We start from the raw sequence: 15,558 nt of genomic DNA, 5'->3' as shown, positions 1-15,558 counted from the left end.
TTCCTTCCAACCTCTGAACTCATTTACACTGGTGCCAAACCCGGGAAGGAAGAAGGACCGCCGCCATGCAAAGGCCATCCTCCACGCCGCTTGCGGACATCATCGCCTGGACCGACCAGGAGAGCTCGATTACGTACGTTACGTGAACTTTACGAATTTTTGGGCATTAAATCGATTTGGACCAGCGTATATCTCACCCACAGACCGACGGCCTGGTCGAATGCTTTAATCGCATGCTTAAATCAATGATTCGTAAGTTCGTCCGGGAAGACGCCAAAAATTGGGATAAGTGGTTAGAGCCCTTGTTGTTCCTCGTGCGAGAGGTCCCACAAGCCTCCACGGGGTTCTCCCCCTTCGAGCTTCTCTACAGACGACAGCCCCGCGGGGTGCTGGATGTCCTGAGGGAAACTTAGGAGGAGGGACCCTCTAAAAGCAAAAAACGAAAATCAGTATGTCCTGGACTTGAGAACTAAACTCCACACTTTGGGGCGGCTATCAAGGGAGAATTTGTTACAATCCCAGGACAGTCAGAGCCGCCTGTACAACAGGAGCGCTAAACTCCACGAATTTGCACCGGGAGAGAAAGTACTTTTATGGCTCCCAACGTCAAGCTCCAAAGTAATGTCAAAGTGGCAGGGGCCGTTTGAGGTCGCACGACAAGTCAGAGAGCTCGATTATGAGGTTAAACGGTCAGATAGGAACGGAGCAATCAAAACGCAATCCCTCACCCTGGCCCCCGGGGGAGATCAACTCTCGCCATCCCAGCTCACTGACATCACAAGGTTGCAGGCTGAATTTGCCGACGTGTTTTCGCCCCTACCCGGCCGTACAAAAATAATTCAGCACCATGTCGAGACTGAGCCAGGGGTGGTAGTTCGCAGCCGGCCATATTGTTTGCCTGAGTATAAGAAAGAGGTAGTTCAGGCTGAATTAGGCGCGTTGCTTAAAATGGGGGTAATAGAAGAGTCCAACAGCAACTGGGCGAGCCCAATACACTGTAAAACCCGACAAGTTAACTTAACTCAAACCGTTTGAGTAAACAGATTGGCTTGATTTAAACCATGTACGTTTTTAAAACTTTGCATTCAAGTAATTAAGTGATTAAATAAGTGCTGATTGAACATTAGTGATGAACAGCTGCTGTTAACAAACAGAATCACTGAAGAAAAGAGAAACACAAGAACTACTACAACTGACTTCAGACACAGCCTTAGATGAAATCAACTGAAATAAAATACATGAAATCTCTCAAGATCTGATTAAACAACCCCACACATATAATCACCAATATAAAGTATAACAATCTACACCTAGGTACAGGTTAACACCTGATGGAATTTTTTGGGGGCTTTTGAGTTACAACAAATGTGTTTTAGAAACACAGCCAGAGAAAAGACTAAGACTGAAATCAAGGGTCAAGAGCACGACTAATACAAACACTGATCTCTAACATGGTTACTTCAAATGAAACAATAAATCAACATCTAAACCTTAGTTCATTCTCAACAAGATCTTCTGTAGACGTCTGACAGAAATAAAGTCAGTCTGGTTATTTATAAGTGGAGCTGGTGATGCTGTTTGTGGGGATGTTTAATCAGATCTTGAGAGATTTCATGTATTTTATTTCAGTTGATTTCATCTAAGGCTGTGTCTGAAGTCAGTTGTAGTAGTTCTTGTGTTTCTCTTTTCTTCAGTGATTCTGTTTGTTAACAGCAGCTGTTCATCAATAATTAACAATTATCACTCAGTTAATCACTTAATTGCAATGTACATCTTCTTTCAGTGAACTCAACTGAATTAAGTTCAGAGTACTTTTAACTGTTCGTTTTTTTTCAACTTAAATGGTTTAAGGCAATCGGTTTCCTCAAACGGTTTGATTTAACAAAACTTGTCAGGTTTGAGTGAGGCTGTGTCTGAAGTCAGCTGTAGTTCCTTTCTCTCTTTTCTTCAGTGATTCTGTTTGTTAACAGCAGGTGTTCATCACTAAAGCTCAGTTATCACTCAATTAATCACTTAATCACTTAATTGCAATGTATATCTTCTTTCAGTGAACTCAACTGAATTAAGTTCAGAGTATTCATAACTGTTAGTTTTTTCAACTTAAATGGTTTAAGGCAATCGGTTTCCTCAAACAGTTTGAGTTTACATAACTTAAGGATATCTGTTTACTCAAAGAGTTTGAGTTAAGTTAACTTGTCGGGTTTTACGGTTCCAGAACCGGATGGCTCGGTCCGTTTAGCGAAGTCTGCAGCCGGAGAGAGAATTGGGAGATGAACGCTGAGTGAGCTGAACGAAATAATCACCACCTGTCTCATGTTTCAGTAATTGGCGTGGAGAGAGTATTTAATGCCAGGAGAATCAGGAGTAGAACGAGAGACTCGCTGCTGACGAGCGTGAACGCAAAGCTCTGCTTACCGGACTGTATTTTCTGTCTAGTGTCCCAGCTAACAGGGAACGTTCCCACAACATTCACTAACGTTCTTTAAAGGTTGTGTAAATGTTAGTACAAAACGTTATTAAAATAATGTTTTTGGAACATTCTTATAACGTTGGTTATGTTCTTGTAAGGTTAATAGAAAACGTTCTTAGAACAACGTTCTTGGAACATCTTTAGGACGTTATTTGTACTTGATGAATGTTCTTCTAAGGTTGACAGAAAACGTTCTTAGAACAGCGTTCTCGGAACGTCTTTAGGATGTTATTTGTACTTGATGAATGTTCTTATAAGGTCGCTAGAAAACGTTCTTAGAACAACGTTCTTGTAGCGTCTTTGGGACGTTATCTGTACTTGATGAATGTTCTTCTAAGGTTGACAGAAAACGTTCTTAGACCAATGTTCCCGGAACGTCTTTAGGACGTTATCTGTCCTTGATGAATGTTCTTCTAAGGTTGACAGAAAACGTTCTTAGAACAGTGTTCTCGGAACGTCTTTAGGACGTTATTTGTACTTGATGGATGTTCTTATAAGGTCGCTAGAAAACGTTCTTAGAACAACGTTCTTGTAACGTCTTTAGGATGTTATCTGTACTTGATGAATGTTCTTCTAAGGTTGACAGAAAACGTTCTTAGACCAATGTTCCCGGAACGTCTTTAGGACGTTATCTGTCCTTGATGAATGTTCTTCTAAGGTCGCTAGAAAACGTTCTTAGAACAACGTTCTTGGAACGTCTTTTGGACGTTATCTCTACTTGATGGATGTTCTTCTAAGGTTGACAGAAAACTTTCTTAGACCAATGTTCCCGGAACGTCTTTAGGACGTTATCTGTCCTTGATGAATGTTCTTCTAAGGTTGACAGAAAACGTGCTTAGAACAACGTTCTCGGAATGTCTTTAGGACGTTATCTGTCCTTGACGAATGTTCTTCTAAGGTTGACAGAAAACGTTCTTAGAATAGCGTTCTCGGAACGTCTTTAGGACGTTATTTGTACTTGATGAATGTTCTTATAAGGTCGCTAGAACGTTCTTAGAACAACGTTCTTGTAACGTCTTTAGGATGTTATCTGTACTTGATGAATGTTCTTCTAAGGTTGACAGAAAACGTTCTTAGACCAATGTTCCCGGAACGTCTTTAGGACGTTATCTGTCCTTGATGAATGTTCTTCTAAGGTTGACAGAAAACGTGCTTAGAACAACGTTCTCGTAATGTCTTTAGGACGTTATCTGTCCTTGACGAATGTTCTTCTAAGGTTGACAGAAAACGTTCTTAGAACAGCGTTCTCAGAACGTCTTTAGGACGTTATTTGTACTTGATGAATGTTCTTATAAGGTCGCTAGAAAACGTTCTTAGAACAACGTTCTTGTAACGTCTTTAGGACGTTATTTGTACTTGATGAATGTTCTTCTAAGGTTGACAGAAAACGTTCTTAGAACAACGTTCTCTGAACGTCTTTAGGACGTTATTTGTACTTGATGAATGTTCTTATAAGGTCGCTAGAAAACGTTCTTAGAACAACGTTCTTGGAACGTCTTTTGGACGTTATCTGTACTTGATGGATGTTCTTCTAAGGTTGACAGAAAACTTTCTTAGACCAATGTTCCCGGAACGTCTTTAGGACGTTATTTGTACTTGATGGATGTTCTTATAAGGTCGCTAGAAAACGTTCTTAGAACAACGTTCTTGTAACGTCTTTAGGATGTTATCTGTACTTGATGAATGTTCTTCTAAGGTTGACAGAAAACGTTCTTAGACCAATGTTCCCGGAACGTCTTTAGGACGTTATCTGTCCTTGATGAATGTTCTTCTAAGGTCGCTAGAAAACGTTCTTAGAACAACGTTCTTGGAACGTCTTTTGGACGTTATCTGTACTTGATGGATGTTCTTCTAAGGTTGACAGAAAACTTTCTTAGACCAATGTTCCCGGAACGTCTTTAGGACGTTATCTGTCCTTGATGAATGTTCTTCTAAGGTTGACAGAAAACGTGCTTAGAACAACGTTCTCGGAATGTCTTTAGGACGTTATCTGTCCTTGACGAATGTTCTTCTAAGGTTGACAGAAAACGTTCTTAGAATAGCGTTCTCGGAACGTCTTTAGGACGTTATTTGTACTTGATGAATGTTCTTATAAGGTCGCTAGAAAACGTTCTTAGAACAACGTTCTTGTAACGTCTTTAGGATGTTATCTGTACTTGATGAATGTTCTTCTAAGGTTGACAGAAAACGTTCTTAGACCAATGTTCCCGGAACGTCTTTAGGACGTTATCTGTCCTTGATGAATGTTCTTCTAAGGTTGACAGAAAACGTGCTTAGAACAACGTTCTCGTAATGTCTTTAGGACGTTATCTGTCCTTGACGAATGTTCTTCTAAGGTTGACAGAAAACGTTCTTAGAACAGCGTTCTCAGAACGTCTTTAGGACGTTATTTGTACTTGATGAATGTTCTTATAAGGTCGCTAGAAAACGTTCTTAGAACAACGTTCTTGTAACGTCTTTAGGACGTTATTTGTACTTGATGAATGTTCTTCTAAGGTTGACAGAAAACGTTCTTAGAACAACGTTCTCTGAACGTCTTTAGGACGTTATTTGTACTTGATGAATGTTCTTATAAGGTCGCTAGAAAACGTTCTTAGAACAACGTTCTTGGAACGTCTTTTGGACGTTATCTGTACTTGATGGATGTTCTTCTAAGGTTGACAGAAAACTTTCTTAGACCAATGTTCCCGGAACGTCTTTAGGACGTTATCTGTCCTTGATGAATGTTCTTCTAAGGTTGACAGAAAACGTGCTTAGAACAACGTTCTCGGAATGTCTTTAGGACGTTATCTGTCCTTGACGAATGTTCTTCTAAGGTTGACAGAAAACGTTCTTAGAACAGCGTTCTCGGAACGTCTTTAGGACGTTATTTGTACTTGATGAATGTTCTTATAAGGTCGCTAGAAAACGTTCTTAGAACAACATTCTTGGAACGTCTTTAGGACGTTATCTGTCCTTGATGAATGTTCTTCTAAGGTTGACAGAAAACGTGCTTAGAACAATGTTCTCGGAATGTCTTTAGGACGTTATCTGTACTTGATGGATGTTCTCATAAGGTCTCTAGAAAACGTTCTTAGACCAATGTTCCCGGAACGTCTTTAGGACGTTATCTGTACTTGATGAATGTTCTTAGAAGGTTGACAGTAAACATTCTTAGAACAACGTTCTCGTAACGTCTTTAGGACATTATCTGTACTTGACGAATGTTCTTCTAAGGTTGACAGAAAACGTTCTTAGAACAGCGTTCTCGGAACGTCTTTAGGACGTTATTTGTACTTGATGAATGTTCTTATAAGGTCGCTAGAAAACGTTCTTAGAACAACGTTCTTGTAACGTCTTTAGGACGTTATTTGTACTTGATGAATGTTCTTCTAAGGTTGACAGAAAACGTTCTTAGAACAACGTTCTCTGAACGTCTTTAGGACGTTATTTGTACTTGATGAATGTTCTTATAAGGTCGCTAGAAAACGTTCTTAGAACAACGTTCTTGGAACGTCTTTTGGACGTTATCTGTACTTGATGGATGTTCTTCTAAGGTTGACAGAAAACTTTCTTAGACCAATGTTCCCGGAACGTCTTTAGGACGTTATCTGTCCTTGATGAATGTTCTTCTAAGGTTGACAGAAAACGTGCTTAGAACAACGTTCTCGGAATGTCTTTAGGACGTTATCTGTCCTTGACGAATGTTCTTCTAAGGTTGACAGAAAACGTTCTTAGAACAGCGTTCTCGGAACGTCTTTAGGACGTTATTTGTACTTGATGAATGTTCTTATAAGGTCGCTAGAAAACGTTCTTAGAACAACATTCTTGGAACGTCTTTAGGACGTTATCTGTCCTTGATGAATGTTCTTCTAAGGTTGACAGAAAACGTGCTTAGAACAATGTTCTCGGAATGTCTTTAGGACGTTATCTGTACTTGATGGATGTTCTCATAAGGTCTCTAGAAAACGTTCTTAGACCAATGTTCCCGGAACGTCTTTAGGACGTTATCTGTACTTGATGAATGTTCTTAGAAGGTTGACAGTAAACATTCTTAGAACAACATTCTCGGAACGTCTTTAGGACATTATCTGTACTTGATGAATATTCTTATAGGGTCACTAGAAAACGTTCTTATAACAACGTTCTCTGAATGTCTTTAGGAGGTTATCTGTACTTGTAAGGTTGATAGATAATGTTCTTAGCACAATGATATCTGAACATCTTTAAGACTTTATTTGTACTCAATTAATTTTCTCAATGTTGAGAGAAAACAATTTTAGAACAATATTCTTAGAGCTTTCAATTTTATTAATGTAATTTCTAAATTAATTAATTGCTAAATGTTATGGTGTTATCCTAAAATATTATGATAACAGCATGTCCTTATATTTTCAGGTTATTAGGAACGTTATCATAATGTTGAGAGAAACTTCTTTCTTATAGGCTATATAAAACATGAATAGAATACAATGGAATACATTAGGATAGAAAAATAAATGTATTTAAATATGAAACTACAACCTTGAGTATTTGTTTATTTGTTTATTTATTTGGGTCCCCATTAGCTTCCACAATGTGGTTGCTAGTCTTCCTGGGGCCCATAATGTGCTGAAACGTGTGTACAATTAAAAATACACAAATATAATATACATATAACTTACATATAACATAACCACATGTATACATTTATCCACATATACACATTCACACACATACAACATTTGAAAATGTCAGTACCTATATAAGTCACAAATTAACTGGTGTAATGCTATTAATAATAATCTGTTTTAGAGTCTTCTTAAAATTACATATGTTGGATATATACCTTGTTCTTAAGTCCAATTTATTCCAAGCAGATGACGATCTAACTAAAACTGTTCTTGTCATACAATTGGACCTTGCGAATGGAACCACTAACACACCTGAGCTCACCTGACGCGTAACATGTGCGTGACAATTCCCACTAAAAACCAATTTATCTACAAAAGATTTTGGATTGCTTTTAAATATGCTTTTTAAAGTATGTGGTGGCTAATCGCCTGAATGTAATTTATAATTATTAATTATACATCTTTTTGAATTTATTGAAGTCACTTCGGGGTATTACGTGAATGGCATACACTGTAAAAGTGAAATTTGCCAATTGAAGTTAATTAATTTAACTCAAAAATGTAACAGATTATTTCATCTTAATTTGTGATTTGAACTCAAAAGCTATTTAGGTTAAGCAGAACTCAAGCTAAAAAAATACATATTAATTTATTGAATCTACCATACAATCTATTCTTTTTAAGTATAAATGGCTGACCACAAAATATTTAAAAGAATAATGTACATAATTCGTGTTTTCAAAAAAGTAATTATTTTACTCGACAAAATAATATCCGTGTGTTTTTCAAAAACCGCGCGCATTTTTCAGTCAGTCACGTCACGTGCACTCCGCTCATCCACACTGGCTCACTCACTCGCTGATGGGATCACAGCAGGATTAACGTTATTCGCGAGACACGACGCGGTCATGGTAAAAAATACAGGTACGTTAACGTTAAGCATTTCGAGCTTCTTTAATCCCATTTAAATCACTCTAAAGTCAACTTTATCTGAAAATTAACAAGCTTAATTATCAAAATGTGTTTAACTCTAGCTAAGGTTAGCACAGGAGCAAGGTGATAACGCACCATTAAGTTATATCAAAGTTATCAACGGTGTTAAGTGTTAAATATGCAGTGTCATACTCAACAGTTCGTCATTGGTAAATTAAGAAGTATTTTTGTGGTTTATCACATTAACACAGCGTAAAACGAGTCCCGCAAAGTGTAACGTTATTTTCAAACTAATGTTACCGTTAGAGAGACGCTGATCTCTAACCGTCACTCCCTACACAGATCTGAAGCGAGGTAAAGCGAACACACATTCACTGCATTAAAACACTTTATCCTTTGTGTTCAGTGTTACTGAATATCTGTAGGTTTCATCTAGAATGTCCCATCTGATGCTGATCAAGTTTACTAAATCCGCCGAATGTTTAACAAAGGGGCTGAAGAGCGTTCATAATGGTTGTTTAACCTTAGTTAACATTTTACAGTTATTTGCTCCTCACGTTGTCTTATTTAAAATTCATACTGACAAATTGCTGTCATACTTTGAAATCAATGTTTTCAGTGCAAAGGCAGAGAGTGAAGGTGTGGTGGTATTGGCAGCAGGAAGGCTGCATAATATGGGTCTGAAATGAAGTACCGGTAAGTACTATTCACATTAAACAAATTGATGGGCTTTAGTGTTGTACCAGATGAAATTTGTCACGTTAAAAACAGTTATTTAAATACATCGTAGTTTTGTTTTTATTTTTTGATGATTTGCTATTAATGCAGATGTAATGGTGACCAGAAATGACCAGCAGCACAAATGTTAAGTCTTCTGAAGCAATTCTATACTTTTGTTTTATAAGTTCTATATTTCTAATCCAATTGCATATTAGATTAATCAAATCATTAATACACAGATGAAAAATAACAAACCCCAACTAAAGTCCAACAAGAATGACATCATGACATCTAAGAACCAGTCATGTTTGATTCAGATTAGGGCTTGGCGATATATGAAAAAATCTTGATATTGGCAAATTTTTTATAATATTCAATATATATCTTTTTATTTTATATAATATATATAGATAATATACATTTAATTCATATAAGTAATTACACATTGCCATGTTTTAACACATGATTATAAAAATAAGTTGTCCATAAATGTTACTTAATTGTGAGTTAAATTTCTCTAATTTTATGTTTTGTCTTCAGGAACATTATCAGTCATTCAAGCTATGATATCCTGGCAGATCTACTTCCTGAAAAGAAGACTCAGCAGATCTTTTCAAGACACACTAGGTAGGACACAGTTCAGGACAACTTAATATTTACTTGGCAACATTTTTCTGAAATCAGCAGAAATTACTGAATAGTTGATCTAGGGATGTTCATTTTAACTGGTTAACCGTTAACCAACCGTTAAGGATTTTGACAAAATTAAATTACAAAGTAATTTATACAAATATTTTAAAAGGTTTGCTGCATAGTTAAAATATGCTACTCGTATAATTTTTATTTTATTTTTATTTTTTGAGAGAAAAAAAACACAAGTCACTTATTATTTCATTCAGAAATAGGCCTAAAGGCTATTTTAGTTCCTCTCACTCCCCAACAAATCATTTCAATTAAATGTATTTATTCAACACAAATTAAAATGTTTCCATATTCACAATGTATTTGAATAAATAATATTTATTATGTACTTAGTTTGCATTCTTTTAGGAATGTAAATTTCAAGAAAAAGTAATAATCGATAATCGCTTTGTATTATTCGATTAGTGGTCAATAATCGCCCCCCCCCCCCCCTCCCTCCTGCGCATGCACCCCCCACCTCCCTCCTGCGCATGCACCCCCCACACGCATAAACACACACACATAAAAAGAGAGAGAGGGAGAGAGACTATTCAGGCTTTCAGTCTATATGATGGTAAACTGTTGAATATATTAGAGAAAGGTCTATCCTAACCCAAGCCAATTGATGGTTGTATGATTGCTAAAGCATATTAATATAAATCCGAATGATGGCAATTAATAACATAACAGTCCGTCTATTATCAATTGCTCACAAGGTTGTAGGAGCCTATGACATTTCGTTTTTTAAAATGAGCATGAACATTCATAGCATTTTTAAATGAAGTTTACAGATTAAGATTAGAACAGATTAATTCAGACATAATTATTAGGCTTAAAACACATTACGTGTTAAACAGAATATCATAAAACACGGTACGCGTTAAAACATGTTGTGAACAGCCTGAATGAAGGCACTGATTTGAATATTAAATGTAATGTATGTATTTATAACAATAACCTATTTTATATTTTTATAAAAAAAAAATGAGCATGTCCACAGTTCTAGTTATTGGCAGCACTACCCTCTGATTATGTCTCCCTTTTCCCGCTGGCCTGTAGACTGCGCTTCACGCTCCGGGCCATTGCTCTGTCCATCTCTGTTACCCTGTCAGATTCTGTCCCCTTCCATGAAAAAAGTAGGTAGTACTTATATGGGCCCGACAAACCGAGGGGGAGCTTTTAATTGAAACAAGAGAACTAACATAGAGCCTTACATGGCTGGTCGTTTCGATTCTTTATTAATTTAATTCAGAAATATGATTGGAACATTTTATGTTTGTTAAATTCAAGTTTGTTTGTTTTTTAAATAGCCTACAAAGCGACCAGCTCAAGACCGTGAGTTGAGCAATTTTGATCAGTTTATCCTTCTCAAATAAAAAAAAAAGATTAATATTTTAGTAATTAAGTCAAAACTACGACAATGAAATCATGTTACATTGCATGAAGTAAAATTGAATATATTACACCTGTAATTTAAAAAAAGGATGTGGCACCTTTCATGCTTCACGTTATTCATTTATTGTTTGTATTTTATCTTAAAATTGACAGAAGCCTGAGGCTTTGTGTTATAATAAAAAGTAACAAAGCTCAAAGCTTATTGCGATTAAAATAGGGCTGAAACGATTCCTCGAGTAACTCGATTAAAAAAATGATCGAAGCAAATTCCTCTGCCTCGAAGCCTCTTTTATGTGACACAACGCATTTACGTCACCCACAAAGCGAAAGGAGACACAAGGAGTCAGCAGTGTTTTGATTTGAGGGCACGGGCAAACGTAAAGAGAACGTCGTGGCGCTTGTCCATTGCAAGATAGAGCTGGCATACCACAACTAGAGCCCTATGATTTCCCCGATGCAGAAAACATGGAGGGAATCACGGAATCCAGTCATAAAAACAGATTTTACAGTTTAACGCGGAATGGCACGGAATTTGCCAAATTTTGAATGAAATAATCGAAAAGTCATTGCACTTACATCAAATCATGATATGGACTAGTATCTGTAAATATTAAGCCGGAACAGTCTATTTAAATATGAATCCTGCATGTTCTGCGTGTCTCTGTTAATGAATGGAGCAGAAGCGCGTCTTCATTCATTAAACACACGGAAGCGCGCATGACGCTAGCGGTGATTTCAGCGTCTGCTGTCTCTCTAAATAAGGACGTGAACACATGAAGAACATCTCAAGAACTGCACTGAAAATCACTTCATGAGCATTTGACCATTTGATTTGATTAAAACTAGCGTCACATCACATACACAGAACTGTAAAGGTATGTCAACCCGTCAAAATAAAAGTCTGGTTTATTAAAGTTATTGCGGGTTAGTACTGAAAAGTTAAGTTTGCTTAATTTTCAATAATTAAAAGATTAATTAAATTAATGTTTTATGTGTTTAATGTGCATCTATTTAAAACCCCAATTGAATGGCACTTAAATGCACTTAATTTAACTTTATATATAACTTTATTGTCATTGTTCACAGGACAAGTACAGACAGAGAAACAATGGGTAGTGATTAAATGTTTATTTTTGATGTATGCATTGCATTCTATGCATTTCAAAAATAAAAATATATTTTTTTTATAAAAGGAAACTTAGTTGTTCATTTTAGAGGCCCAGGAGTCGTATTTTCTCTTGCATAATTAATATTGCACTTTAATTAAGCAAAAACGCATTTTAACTGATTACTCGATTAATCGATGGAATTTTTGGTAGAATACTCGATTACTTAAATATTCGATAGCTACAGGCCTAGATTGAAACGTTACATATTATTTCCAAGCTTACCATAATTAAAAACTTGCGAATAGTCACGTAACGTGTTATGTGAACATAAAAACATAACATGTTCATATGTAAAAATCAACATAACAAGAGTCAAATTTTTTAATGGTTTAAAAACATTTTATGGTTATCTAACCAGTGGAATATTACATTTTAGTCCTTCAACAAATAACAATTCATTTTAATGCAGCTAGCTCGTAATCACGAATTACGTGGGAGACAGGAAGTTTCTCGCTCTGCACAGTGAAGTGTTGTCACGGTACCAAAATTTCAGTATTCGGTACCGATACCAGTGAAAATCCATGGTTATCGGTACCAAAGCAAAACACAAAAATATTCTAATAAAAAAAAAAAAACTTTTTAGCACTAAAAATAAAACCAATGCCATTCTTTGTACTTATTTACAATTTGGTTTAAAGTTTTTCTACAATTTATATAATTATGAAAAACAGTAAACACGTTTCACCCAAATTTAATTTGTCTTTTAATTTACCATTTTATTTCTGGTAAATAAAGGGGATTTTCTAGTAAAATTAAAACGTGGAAGAAATATTGTGATTTATTTCTTTAAAAAAATAGTTTTATAAATTATTTCAACAATAGTAGTAGTATCACATACATTTTACTAAATAATAGTAATATTTCTAGCACAATGCCTTTATGTAAAAATTAACTTTTAGGCCTAATGAATGCATATTTCTCATTTTAACTGAACTTAAGACTGGTGGTGATGCTTATGATATTTTTGGTCATTGATGGTTTCTGTAAAAAAAATAGTAATAGATCATATTAATTATTATTAAAAGATAATACTAGTAGTAATTCTACTATCATACTAATGTATATACAATGCACTATGATTTGATGAGCTGCTGGGTTCATGAATATTAATCACGTTGTCTGCGTTCGGTCAAACTGATTTGCTGAAATCAAAACAGGGGAGGGTACTAGATCAGTGCCAGCCAATGAAATTGCCATTTGCGCATTAGCTCCGCCCACTACTGGAGAAACCGTTATGTCTTCTGCTTGTTCAAAAATTAATATGAATAATTCTTTATTAACTTACAGGAAAAGACAATAAAGAATAGTTTACATATAGCGTGTCGATTCAGCGTGGTAAGACTCTCGCTCTCTCTCTTTTGCATGTGTGAGAAACTGAAAAGATCTCTTGATGGAGAGAGAACTCTGAAGCTCAGATGCTGAAATTATGCGCTTCAGTCTATGTAGTAAACAAACCCGCACGTCTCTGCCATTCATTAATACACACAGAGACGTGCAGAACCCGGATTCATATTTCAAGCAACATTTGCGTTTTAACATTTACAGATACTGGTCCATATGGAGATTTGATTTGATTCATTTATGCTAACTTCGACAAATTCCATGACTGTCCATATTAAAATGTAAGTTTCATTTTCATGACTGGATTTTGAGATTCCGTCCTCGTTTTCTGCTTCGCGGAAATCATAGCGCTGAACCGGGTTTGAACGGGACCTCGGGACTACGGGTACTTAAAGAAACCTGGTACCGTCACTTTTACATTGTTTAGTACCGATTTGGTACCGAAGTACCGGGTCTTTTGAGAACACTAGTGGACTGCATCATTCTGTTAACTTTGTGTTTCATTATTTTGAGTCGTTTGGGATGCGGTGAGACAGAAGACCCTCTCACAACATATTGCTTTATAATTCTATGGCGTTTGCCCCTCCAAAATTGCCCCTTTCAATTAATCATGCTGCACGTGTCAGTAGTTCCCTGGCGTGGTTGCTCACACTGCACGTGTACAGCACACTAATTAAAATGAACCGCGTTCTGGCCCACTTCTTCCAACCAACCGCGTCCGAGCACAGCACAGAGCAATCACAGTCACCCGAACTAGGCTTTGGGGGTAAGAGAGGCTCGGGCACGGTTCACATCCTTAGAAAATAATCGCACAGCCTAATCGATAATCGGTCATTAAATCAACTAATCGAATATTCAAAAATCGTTACCCATCCCTAATTCTAATATCAAATATGTTTAGCATAACATTACGCTGGTACGGTAATAACATTTAACAGCACTGATTTTACTGCATATTTAAACTGAGCAGTGTGGCTGCATTGTCCAAGTAGAAAGTTTAACTGTGTCACCCTCATGTTGTTCACACCCATTTAGACAATTATTTTTATTTTTTTATAATCTTTCATCATTTTTGTCTTTCCGTTGAAAGTCTAGGCAGTAGACTTATTATTTCATAGGAATTTTGTAATAACACAGTTTGTAACATCAGCTAATCTGTTTACTTTACAGATGGAGCGCGGAGAGACCGGACAGTTCCCACAGTGCCAGTTTTTCAGCACCCACACCCCAAACACAAATTCATATAGAAGTTTTCAATAATAAAATGTTCATATGATAGTTTATATTTAGCTATGAAGCAATAGTTTATTGTCATAAATATTAAACTAAATATTAAAGTCCTTCTGTAGTGAAAATCAAGTTTTTATGCTGTTTTTTTGTCTTTGTGGCATTAAATATTGCTACATCACAATCCAATAACCAATCACATCTAAGAATAATTTCCTATAGCATGCCAATACCAGCGCACAAGCACAAAGCTAAAGACAAATTATAGCAAAAAAAATTAGATTAAATATTTGACTACAGGGGACTTACATTTTTTTTTTTACAAGATATGAAATTTTCACCAGTCTGTTCAATGTGTTGAAAGTGAAAGTGATTATCTTTAATAATTCAGATACCTGTTGAAATGCACATGTAATTGAATGCTTGCTTGGATCTGGGATGTTGTGTTAATAAATATTATGCTGAAAGAGAATGTTGCAACAGTGCTAACCTGAAAATAAAATTTTATTAAGCTACACTTTGTAATGTTCAAATTAAAGTTTATACAATGTTTTATTCTTAATAAAATTTAAGTGGAAAGAACATTGTAGGCACATTATGCTGACCATAAAATGAAGTTCCAACATTTTAATGTTCTTGGAATTTTCCAAATAAATGTGAATAGAATATTGTGTTTAAATGAAAATTAGGTTGCAGGAACGTTATGCTGACCATACTGTAAAATAATGTTCTAGCAACGTTAAGCAAACTAGACATTTTAACGTTATTGGAATGTTCAAAACAAATGTTCATAGAACGTTATATTTTTTAAGAAATGTAAGTTTCAAGAACGTTGTAGGAACGTTATACTAACCATAAAAAACGTTCTGGGAACATTAAGCAAACTGGACATTTCAACGTTTTTGGAACATTCTAAATAAACGTTCATAAAACGTTATATTTTTTATGAAATGTAAGTTTCAAGAACGTTGTAGGAACGTTATACTAACCATAAAAAAACGTTCTGGGAACATTAAGCAAACTGGACATT

General features: G+C 35.9%; 1 long non-coding RNA gene across 1 annotated transcript; it reads left to right on the top strand.

Moving 5' to 3' along the window:
• The first annotated feature begins 7,883 nt into the window (after positions 1-7,883).
• Positions 7,884-15,043, top strand: LOC113095383 (uncharacterized). The gene is made up of 4 exons (XR_003288334.1): positions 7,884-7,986; positions 8,615-8,691; positions 9,256-9,342; positions 14,472-15,043. It is a non-coding gene; the product is annotated as an uncharacterized LOC113095383 (long non-coding RNA).
• The last annotated feature ends 515 nt before the right edge of the window (positions 15,044-15,558 follow it).

The sequence above is a fragment of the Carassius auratus genome, unplaced genomic scaffold (genome assembly GCF_003368295.1).
Source record: "Carassius auratus strain Wakin unplaced genomic scaffold, ASM336829v1 scaf_tig00215695, whole genome shotgun sequence".
NCBI classification, from domain to species: Eukaryota; Metazoa; Chordata; class Actinopteri; order Cypriniformes; family Cyprinidae; genus Carassius; species Carassius auratus.
This window is presented reverse-complemented; position numbering and strand designations above follow the sequence as displayed.